This window comes from Sarcophilus harrisii, chromosome 3, assembly GCF_902635505.1.
Source record: "Sarcophilus harrisii chromosome 3, mSarHar1.11, whole genome shotgun sequence".
In the NCBI taxonomy this organism is placed as follows: domain Eukaryota; kingdom Metazoa; phylum Chordata; class Mammalia; order Dasyuromorphia; family Dasyuridae; genus Sarcophilus; species Sarcophilus harrisii.
Window position 1 is genome coordinate 490,156,512 of NC_045428.1, and position 12,170 is coordinate 490,168,681.

The following is a 12,170-nucleotide window of genomic DNA, read 5'->3' on the forward strand; positions in this document are numbered from 1 at the left end:
TCTAATATCAAGTCTCTTTGAAACATAAAACTTTTCATAATCTGCCTGCATCTCACCTTTCCAGCCTTACTACATATTGCTTCCTAAATCTGCCCTCTTTCTGGTTCTCACACATAACACTTCACAACTCTCTATTATTCATCTCTGTGCTGTATGCTTCCTGTATGCTTCAGTTTCTTTTGGCTTTGCCCCATACCTGCTCCATACCCCTCCTTTACTTACCTCTGCTTCCTGGAATCACTGATTTCCTTTAAGTCTCCCGTCAGGCATCTGCTTCTACTGAAATCCCTTTCCTGGTCTTCTTCCCCCTTCCCCATGACTTCTTTTAGCCCTCAGGTTGCTTTGTGTCTTCTCTGCATGGGATTTGTATATGCCTGTATTTGTGTCTGCAGTCTTTTTGGCTAAAAGATAAGCTTCTGAAGGCTACAAATTTGGTTTTTTTTCTTTTTCTTTTTCGTTTTTTGCTGAAGCAATTGGGGTTAAGTGACTTGCCCAGGGTCACACAGCCAGGAAGTATGAAGTGTCTGAGATCAGATTTGAGTTCAGGACTTCCAGACTTCAGGGCTGGTGCTCTATCCACTGCGTAATTTTTGTCTTTGAATCTCAGAGACTGGATTATACCAGGCATTTGACAAATAGTTGTTGATTGGTTGGTTGGTTAGAGCAATCTGTTACCTCCAAGACTGGAGGCCAATTGTGTGATCCCACCACCTTTGCATATTTAGTTGGGTATTCCTGGGCAAGCCTAAACTTCAATTTCCCAAAATACAATGAATGGAGATAGTAACATATGGTTTACACATCTTACCTTTTGTGTAAGACTGTTGGGAGTTGTTGTTAACTTTAAATAACAATAAATCAGCAAAGACTCCTTGCTTTCAGCCCAGCCATTTTCCCGTAGTTCCCTTCTAATATTTAGGGCAGCTTTCTCTCTAGATCCAAGTGCCTCTAGGAACTTCATGCCTTCAATTGAATAATGGAGGATTCTGAGGCAATCTCACTTTGTATGTGTGTATAAGATATATGTACATAATATATATATATATATAATGTTACATATTATACATAATATATAATATACACATACATTTTATATATATCCACATACACATATCACTCAGAATTATGGTATAAGGGAAAAAAGTGTAGCCAGAAGACTTGAATTCAAATCCTATCTATTCCTTTCTACTTGTATGACTTTGGGCAAATCTCCCTGGGTCTCAGTTTCCTCCTCTGTAAGATGAAAAAGTTGGACTAGATGGACTTTTATTTCCTTCCAACTTTTGAACTCTCCCCTCACCCTATGGCTGCGGGCATTCCTTCCTCATGCCCAGGTGCCACTGCTGCCCAGGTCTCTTGGATCACCTTTCCACAAACTGGCTCTGATCTGGAATGTGCCTTTACTTGGATTGCTCATCTTATTGCCTGCCTTTTCTGTCCTTTTCCTGACCTCACTGTGTATTTGATTCTGGTATGCACTTTGGATCCAGATGTTCATCCTCATTTTAATAAAACAATGTTTCTGTTATATTAATAATGATAGCTTGCATTTATATAACACATCTGGTAGCTGTTCATCACTTTGGAGGTGGAGTACTTTGGGCAAAGTGGTTATGGGGACCTGAAAGTTAGGATGATGGGTGGTTCCTGGAATAGTGGAGGATTGACACACCCATGCTCAGTGTATTGTTTGTATTTTGGGGGATTTCCCCATCCCACTCCCAATCTCAGCTGCCTCTCATGCATTTTTCACTGCCACCCAACCCAGCCTGTCTAACAGGTCTTGGAAGAAAGGAAGCCAAGAAACTAGAAGTAAAGAGAAGGATTGGACAGAGTAGGGCTGCCTCTCACGTAGCTCAGTTGCTTCACTATTTTTTTCCCCTCTTTCCTCTCTTCACTTAAATGAGTGTAGACTTGTTAATACCTGCCCAGCCCTTTATAGGACTTTGGGTTCAACCTCTTAACAAAGGGTTTGGTGGTGGCAAAGATGGAAAAACAGGACTACAAGGAACCCTCTTGGTTAGAAAATAGGGATCCTTAATCTTTTTTTAGTGCTTTGGACCTCTTTGGTGATCAGGTGAAGTCCATGGATCTCTTCTCAGAATGATTTTTTTAAATGCATGCAATAAAATCATAAAATTGCAAAAGGAAATCAATTATATTGTAGTAGAGTTATCAAAATATTAAAACTCAAGTTCAGGGACCCCCAGTTAAGAACTCCTGGTTCTTATAAAGAATATAAAGTATAAAGAATTTGATAGCGGGCATCTGTCACTGCCTTTAAAACTCAGGATCAGAGGGTCAGAGAGGTCAGCCCACAAACCATGGGAGGTCTTGGGAGTCCTTTCTGAAACAGCTGGGATAGGTGGGTGGGAAAGAATCAGAAATGGAACTTATGCCAATGTGTAGCTAAAGGAGCCTATCTTTTCAGCCTTAAAATATTTAGCCAACCTCGCTCTCCTGAGTAGGACCAAGGTTGGAAATCCCTATGCCAATCCCGATCCCAGTCCTAGGACAGCAACTGGGTCTACTGTTGCATGTAAATAGCAATGATTCTGTTCTGGCGAGAAACTGAGGTCTTCCTCTCCTGGAGTAACTTTTTGTGAAATCAGGCTATCTTCTGCCTCTTCCTATAAAGACTTTGATTTTGAATTACTCAATGGGTATTGCCTCAGATAAAATGAACTCTAGGAAGGATCTTAGCTTAAAAAGACCAAGGTCTCCCACTACTTCCAAAGCCATCTCCAGTCATCCTAACCTATGTCTTGTCACTGGGCTCTTCAGAAGAGAGAGGCTGGTGACTTTGCATAGCTCTGCCTCTATAAAATCCAATTCACTTGCAACTCAAGACATTACCTTCCTGATTTCATTGGTCCTCTTTGAGAATGGAGGACAAAAACAGCACCTGTCGTTATTAGGCATAGGTCTTCCTATGGTCAGAGCATCCAAATGGGATCCTGAACAGATATGAAACAAGGAACACATCACTTTGGGAGGGTGTGAAGAATAATTTGTGTCCTGTTAAAATATGTTTAAAAGGAACATTAAAAGCAATCTTAACTGGTGAAAAGTCAACACAAATGGTACAGATGAGGAAAAAAAGCTTTTTGGTGTTGTTGAGGCAATTGGGGTTAAGTGACTCATCCAGGGTCACACAACTAAGAAATAGTAAATGTCTGAGATCAGATTTGAACTCAGGTCCTCCTCACTTCAGGGTTAATGCGCTATCCACTGTGCCATCTAGCTGCCTCCAGAAGGAAAAAAAAAAAGCATTTGTGTTTGAAACCAGTAGACCCAAGTTCAAATCCCAGCTCTCTTCCACTTACTAGTTCTTTGACTTTTTTTGGCTTTTTTTTTGTTTGTAGTTTAAGGAATTTAGACCAGATGGCCCTTCAGTTCTAAATCTAGGAACCTAAGAAATCAATAGAAAAAAATAATGGGTATGGAGGATAGGAGTGGAGGGGATACACTGTCACTAGGCAATCAACCCCAGCAGTGAAGGAGGGAGAAAAGCTAAAAAGTCATTCATGTATAAGTCACTGGGCTTTTTTATTCCCATCTTGTTAGGTTACCTCTTTTTCTTCCTTAATTGCCTTCCTTAGTTCCTGCCCAGCTCTAGTAGGTCAATCAATAAACATTCATTAAATATCAATTATGTGTCAGGTCCTATACTACGTAAGTACCGGGGATATAAAGAAAAATAAAAGACAGTACCTTGCTCTTGAAAAGTTTATGGTCTAATGGGGTGACCACAAACAAATATATACAAACAAACTATATACAGGCTAAACTGAAAATGATGGAGAGAAGGCACCAGAATGAAGGAGGATTGTAGAAGATGGGATTTTAGCTTTGACCTGAAGGAAGCTCTGGCTCCCTGGTTCCTGCAGGAGAATGAGACTCTGTGATCATCCAGATTTTCTATCTCTTGTTATTAGCTTTAAGAGTAATAGGCAGAGTATGGGTGGAAAGTGACACCAAATAGAGGGAAATGGGGAGATGATGAACAGACACCTCTTCTGAAGCCTGGCTTACTCTGGACATACTTGTATTCCCTTAGGGAGACACCGTGTTTTAGTGCAGGATTTTGAACATTTTTTGTGTCATGGACCCCTTCTCAAAAGATTGTTTTTAAAATTAAAAAATAAGATATGTAGGAAAATGAAGGAAATAAATTATATTGAAACAGCTATGAATTTACCAACCCTTAAAATCTATCCATGGATCATTTGTGGACCTCAAGTTAAAGAGTACCAGATTTGGAGACAGAACAGCTGTGTTCAAATCTATTTGTATATTTGGCAAGTCACTTAACTTCTGGTATCTCAGTTTCCTCTTCTATAAAATTAAAAGCTTGGACAGGATAATTTCCAAAGGCTTCAATTTCAAGGGACCCTCCTATGGTCCCTTTTTTAGCACAGGTATCTCTGAGCTGATTTGTTTTCCTCTCTGGTTCAGATGAATGAGTGCAGACAGGGGGCAAGAGGCCACAGGCCTGAGCTTATGAGAAAACCCTGTATCCCCTACTAGCATCTCAACCTCCCCTTGTTTTCTCCAAGGCTAAGCCCTGAGTAAAACTGTTCTCTACTGAAAGGCATAATTGAATTTAGAAACAAATAATTCCTTGTTAAAAATGCTCCTGGGAAATCTCTCTTCCAGAATATGCCTGAGCCAGCAGAGGGGTGAGGGTAAGGAGGAGGAAGAGTTGGAATGGATACTGCTAGACCTTACAGGATGAAACCTGCAGGGGTTTTGGAATCAGATAATCAGGAGTGGGGAAACTAGGTATGAGTGAGGGAGAATAACCCCTGATTATGTCTTAACTACTACTCACAACCTGGTCCAGGGCCCTGCACAAGAAAGATAAGGCACATACAAGGAAAATACATATTAATACACTGACTGCATTGCAGCTTTGTCCCCATATCCCTGGATCATACCTTTACTTTTCCCCTCTCCTGGAATTGGGGTTGCTTTTGAACCTATCGACTAATCAACAAGCATTTATTAAATGCCTGTTCTGTGCCATGCAACAATCCATCCCCTTTTTTTTTTTTTTTTTTTTTTTTGCCTAGGCCTTCTTAAGATCAAGAATGGTTCATTAAAAAAAAAAAAAAACACCTTTTTAGAATTCTAAATTTAAATACAAGGGAGCTGTGGTTCTCTGATCTGTGCAGACTGATTTAAAAAATAAACAAAAAGGCTTTAAGTTTAACCTATAGCCTTCAAAGCTGTCCTGCTTGTCTGTGTTACCTTTTGACATTTCTTCTTTTGACAGAAGCTTCATTTTTACATCACCTGGCTAGTTAATATGTACATACTGCAACTGGAAAATAGATAGATGCATTATATATTACACATATACACAGTCATAGCAAGAGTGATCCTCGCAACCCTGCAAGGTAGCTAGGGCCTGAGGCACATATACTACTGTGATGATTTTTATTAGTAATAAACTTAGGCTTGACCTCCTGGGTGCTCTGTTTTCATCAAATAACCTTTCAGAGCTGGAAACAGAATAAGATGATGGAGCTACTTGGCCTTCTCACCTATGATTCTCATGTCTTTTGCTGGCCCCACATCTATGACATGACTTTCTTTGCTTTCTTGCCTGACCCTGCCCTGCTCTCTCCCCTATCAACACTCTTCCTAGAAGCAGCCTCAGCAGTATCAGAGGCTTTTTTCTCCTCTCCATTATCTTCCTGTCTAAAGTTTTGTGTCCTAAGAAAATCTCACTCCAAAGACGCCCCCAAAAGTCTCATCCCCACATCAGCAGGAATGAGTGAAAGAGGAGAGAACCAGGCAAGGTTAAGAGGGACAGGCTTCCTGGAAGAGTTGAGTCTGAAGATGAAAAAATCCTCTATTTAGCAAAAGAGGGAAAGGTCATTATAGGTGGATATGTGAGGGGAAAGCCTTATAGATAGAAGTGAGCCAGTTCTAACAAGGTACATAGCAAATTCCTTTACTTGGCAAGGACTGAGTCTAGCACAACATAAAGATCAAATGCTGTGGTTTCACCCAGTGGGGAGGCTTGATGAAGGGAGGGCCATTCAGATCATAGGCACTGAAAATCAGGCTGCAGGATCTAATGGGAAGGCAAGCTGTTTCTGAGCAGAGAAATGATGAGAGAATCAAAATAACACATTCGGGAGTTTCAGCAATCTTGCAGCATAGGATGACATAGGATGGGGGTGGGGAGGAATGGTGGGAGCAGAAGGGGGGCCTTGAAAAGGACCTGGAAAGAAGATAAATGATCAAGACCAGGCTATCAGTAGTAGCAAAGGGAGAAAGAGAGACTGGGCTGGCTGCAAGGAGAAGGAGTTGCCAAAGCTCCCCAGAACATTTCAAGTAGGCAGACAAAATTCTGTTTAGAGAAGGGGTTGGTTGAATGGTGGCTGAGTAGTTCTAATGGCCATGGAGGGTCATGAGAGGCCAAGATCATTGATTTAATCATAAAAGGGATCCAGAGTGGTTCAGTAGAAAGAGGGTGGACTTAGAACTCCTGAATCTGACATCAAACTCTAGTTCTGCCCTTCTTATCTCTCTGAGCTTCAGTTCCCTGATTTGTAAAATAAAAGGGTTGAATTGGTTGATCTCTAAATATTACCTTCCCTGGACTTCAGTTCCTTTGATTTCAAAATGATGTGATTGAATTAGTTGAGCTCCTTTCTAACCCTCCATATATATCTTCCTAAGATCTCTCTTGGAATCCTTAATGACTACTGACTCACTTGTGTGATCTTGCATAAATTACTTAACATCTCTTGAGTCTCAATTTCCTCATCTATAAAACAAGAGGCTGAACTAGATGACTTACCTGGAAGATTTCTCCCAGTCCTAGATCTTCTTTCTACTCTGACCCGTTTTACAGATGAAAAAACCGAGACCCAGGGAGAGGTGAAAATGATAATAAGCTCGCAAAGAAAAAGTTGTCCATGTGAGATTAGAACTCGGGTCTTCTTACCTCAGATCTATCATACCTTCCATACTGGCTGGTATGGAGAGGAGAAGGGAGGAGGATATTCTGGCCCAGGATGGGAGTTATTAAAAATGTGTCATCTTGTCCAGTGCATTTGTATACTAGCATGATTAATGGATAACTTAAATTGTCTCTGGTTTGCCCAATTTTGGCAGTTTCTCATAAGTTTCCACTTGTACAGTGCTTGGCACATAGACACTTAAAAACTTTTTCATTTATTTATTCATTTCATGCATTCGTTGAATATTGTTAGTGTGAAAAATGCAGAATGGTTGAATATTTTTACCAGAGTATTTACAACAAAAAGCCTCTTGAGAAGTTAGGATTTTAGGGAATTCTTCATGAATTGGAAAAGAACCAATTCTGAATGAGCTGAAGGGATTCACCAAAGAAGTTTGCATTACTCAGTCTGAATTTGAGAAAAACTGTGTCAATAAAGTATGGACAGGATTTGTTTGAATTTTCATTATGTATGTGTTTGGGCTGGATAAGAACAGCTCTTGTGCTTCCTCCCCCCCTTTGGCTCAGACAGCAGCCTGAGGCCCAATCCCAGCTGTCCTTGTGAAGGCCCATGCTGACCTTTAGGTCCTGCTGCTCACATCCCTCGCCTCCCTCCATAGAAGTTAGAACTAAAAGGAACCTTAGAAAGAAAACATTTATTCCCACCTCCCTCCCTTTTTTGCAGGGAGGGTGGGGTTGTGTGTTTGATTGATGTGCTGGCTTGTTTCTCTAGACTGATTTTTAAATGTTTTTAATTCTTTGTTATGAGGGATACACTCTCTGGGTAGGAAAGAGTGTATAAAAACAAAAGAGATCGATATGCTTTTTTAAAAATTCTGGTCAATTTTTAAAAATCTAGTTCAGCACTTTTATTTTACAGATGAGTTAAGGATGTCCTAGCCACATGACTAATAATGGTAGAGCCAAGACTAGAGCCAAGGATTTCTGACCCTCAAATCAGTATTGTTTCAACCACACCTTGCAATTAAGAAGCAACATATTTGGTAGAAAGAGCATGAATAAAGGGCAGAGAATGAGCCAGGGGGGCTGGGTCCGAATTCCAAATATGCTATTCAGTACCTGTGTGGTCTGGGACATGTTACTCAACTTGTCTGATCCTTACTTTGTATCTACATTAGGAAAATAATTGTATCTACATTTGGAAATTAGATAATTTGTCTCTAATGAAGCAACTACGTGATACAGTGGAGAGAATGCTGGGCTCCAAGACAGGAAGACCTAAGTTCAAATGCAACTGCAGGCATTTACTACTTATTGTACACCTTGCTCCATAATATTTATGAAGTATTTGCCATGGTACTTGGAACAGCATAGGTGCTATTATAATTCCCATTTTATAAATGGGGAAGCTGAGGTAGACAAAAGTTTAGTAATTTGTCCAGGATCACACTGCTAGTCAGTGTCTGAGGAAGGATTTAAATTCAGATCTTGCTGACTTCAGTGTTCTATCCATTTAGCTGCCACATGAAGTGTCCAGATTCATAACCATCTCCTTCCTTAATTCTCTCACTTCCTAGAAAAAGACAGGCCATCTCCTGCCATCTTGATCTATATCTTGCCACTGCCATCCCAGATGGCTCTAGAGGGGAAAATGAGGTAGTTGACCTTGCCCAGCCCTCCCCCATTGAAATCCAATTCACTTGTATGTCATGGCATTACCCCCTTGATATCATGTTCATCTTCGAGAACAAAGGAAAAGCAACAACATGGCACCATGGATAGAATATTGGTCCTGGAGTTAGGAAAATCCGAGTTCCATTCCTGCCTCAAATATTTACCTTTGAGATTTCTTCTAAATCCAGATCTATGACTCCCTGATCCCTGCCCTCCCCACTATGATAGCCACCCCTCTTCTCACATCTCTCTATTTCCACCAAGTTTCATATCTCAATGATGCAACTTTCTCACATCTTTCCAAAATGGATTGTGCCCAAGGAAGATCTCTTTCAAGAGAGAAGTCTCACCTGTTTCTGTGTGGGAGATGGAGTGGGGGAGATAACTGGGAGGAGACACTGTTGCAAAGCTGCCCACTCTGGGATTTGGGATCACTCTTTGTTACAGATTCCAGTTCCTTCATAGAGAGAGATGGGGAAAGAGGAGTCCCTTACCTTATTGCTGTTTACCTATACCTTAAGTTCTGAGATGGCAAGTCCTGGATGTCTCCAGACTAATGGGTTCCTCATTTTCTGTCCTGGCAAATGTATCCTTTGTCCATCTAGATCATAATTCACTTGGTTGCTAGAACTTCTGCCAAAGCCAATCTTGTTATCAGTTTGGCTCTTCTGTCCCCCAGCAGATCTGGGATAATTTCTCTATTCATAAGAACTGTCAACTCTCTGTGTCTGTTTACCTCTCTCCATGTGTCAATTATTGTCTCTGTCTATCTGTCTCTCTCTTTCCTCATAGTGTCTCCAGGCTCCTGGTGGTTAGTATTCCCTAGAGCTCATCAATCTCATCCCCTTCCACATCCCTCACACAGAGATCTGAGTCCTTACTGGTTATCAGGCAGTTCCCAGGGAAGATGCATCCTTGATAATCTGAAGCCCCATATGGATCTTGGGGAATTTTTATTCTGTTAGTTTAAAAGAGTAAAAAAGGATGGGTGAACTTGAACTGGTTGCCAGAGGTACCAGCCAGAACCAGGATTTATTATGATCTCTTTTGGAGATGGTAGGAAGACATAGGATGGGGCCCAACTGATAAAGGAAAATATCCAGGGACTTTCTGTAGGGGCGGGGAATAGGGAAAGGAGACAAGGTTCAAAGCAGGAAAGCTGAAATGTGGTAAAAATGTATTAACAAATGTTTGGGACAATCTTAAGTGCTCAACATTTTTTTTCTGAAAAATCTCATAAAAAAGATTTTTAAAATCTCTTGCAGATTCCCCTCCAAGATCACTTACAACTTTTAGTCAATAAGTATTTTTGCTTCTGCTCCCTTTTTCTCTTCCTAAATGGGATGAGGCAATCAGCTACTAAGGACTCCCTGAAAGGGTTACATTGTCAACACAAGAACCTCAATCTTTTAGACCAACTTCTCCTACTAGATCTTCTCCCCCAGGAAAAATAAAAAAACATACAATTTCTAAAATAAACCATCCCTCACACACACACACACACACACACACAGAGAGAGAGAGAGAGAGAGAGAGAGAGAGAGAGAGAGAGAGAGAAATACTAGTGTTGCAATTGAAATATCTGGCTTTAAGGTATTTGTGAACAAATACTTAACTAAGTGTTAGTTTTCTCATTGGGAAAAATGAGGACTAAGACTTTTACTGATTACTTCAATGGGACTATTGTGAGAAAAGTGCTATATAAGTTCTAAGGTACTAAATACCAGAAAGGGAACTATTGTTACTTACATTATCTGCCTTGAAGGATTGTTGTGAGGATAAATTAGCTAGGGAATATGAAGTATTTTGCAATCATAAAGTGTCATATACACTCAGGCTGGGGTTATTATCCACAAGAGAGGTACAGAGAAGCTCATGAGATAGTTAACCTTGAAATTGTTCTGCTTTTCTTAGCGTTCCCAGGATGCCCATCATAACTTGTGACCAGAACAGCTCCAGGAATGCAAGAAACCCTTTAGGGACAGGAAAAAAGGACCCATGAGCTTTGCTAACTGGGGTACCTTCCCTGGGGTAAAGGGAGCAAAGGCTACAATCCTCATTTGCTTTTAAAGGGGAATCAAGTAGAAAGAGAAAACAGAGAGGAGAAACACAGAGAGAGACAGGGAGGAGAGAGACAGAAAGAAGAGAAGAAGAAAGAGGAAAGAGAAACAGAGAGACAGGGAGAGAAAGGAGGGAGGGAGGGAGGAAAAGAGGAAAGGAGAGAGGGAGAAAAAATAGGGAGGAGGGAAGTTGAGCAAGGGAAGAGGGAGGGAAAGATGGAGGAGAGAGAGAGAGAAAGAGTATCAGATAAAAAGATGGAGGAAGAAAGGAGAGAGAGAAAGGAGGGAGGGGAGAGAGACAGAAGCAGAGCGAGAAATAGAGAGAAAGAGAGGCAGAAATAGAAACAGAGACAGAAAAAAGAAAGAGAGGAAAGAAACAGGAACAGAGACAGAGACAAGGAGGGAGAGAGAGAAAGACAGACAAACACACACACTCTCTGGAAAAACCAGGGATAACATTTAACCTGCCCTGGTCCTGCCTGTGACCTCTCTTCTGCCCCTTCATCTGCCCCCACTCTGGAAACAGCAGAGCCCACCCAGATGAAGGGTAGGGATCTCCTAGCATTGCCCTACCTCCTCGTGTTCCCCACTGAAAGCTGGAGCTGGGGATGAGCCAAGCCCGCCCCCTGCCCACTCCAGCTGTCAATCTGATTCTGGTAGGAACAAAGAGCAGTTTGATGACAGCTGCAGCACTTTCCCCCCATCACCCCTCTCTTTTTGCCCTCCCTTTCCTTCCTTCTTCTGGCACTTTTCTCTCAGAATAAACTTTGTGCCACTTTCTTTGTAATTTTTTTTATTTCAAAAATTTCTACCCTCTTTCCTCCATCCCTGCCAACCTGATACAGGTAAAATTGCTGGGTTTGGAGTGAAAGGTCCCGTATTCAAATTCTAGACCTGCTCCTTATTACTCTTATGGCTCTAGGCAATTCATTTTACCGGAGCCTAGCTCTAGACTTATGTCTTCAGGCAGCAGAGCAGGATTGGCTTTGTGAGGCCATTCTGCTCCTTCATGACAGGTGAGAAAATTGAGACTAGGGATGTGAACCCACTTGCCTTGCATCCCAGAGGCAAGAAGTGTCAGAAGCAGGATGGGAGCCTAGGGTCACTGACTTCATATTTCCCATTTGTGAATTGATGGAGCTGGACTAGATGATCCCTTTCAAGTTTGAATATGACGAACCTGATTATCTGAACTTAATTTCTCTCCTGTAGAGATTTCAAATGACAGAGGCAGCTAGGTAGTACAGTAGATAGAGCCCTGGACCTGGAGTCAAGGAGACCTGAATTCAAATTCAGTCTCAGAAACTTACCAGTTGTGTGATCTTGATCAAATCACCATTTGCCTCAGTTTTCTTGACTGTAAAACTGTAATGAATTAAGTGAGATGAAATAAAGTTCTTAGTGCAGATACGGTAGTTGCTTAACAAATGTCATATCTTTCATTCCTAATCCAAAACTCTTTAGTCTGAGACTATAAAAAAGGGAATGGTGTTGGG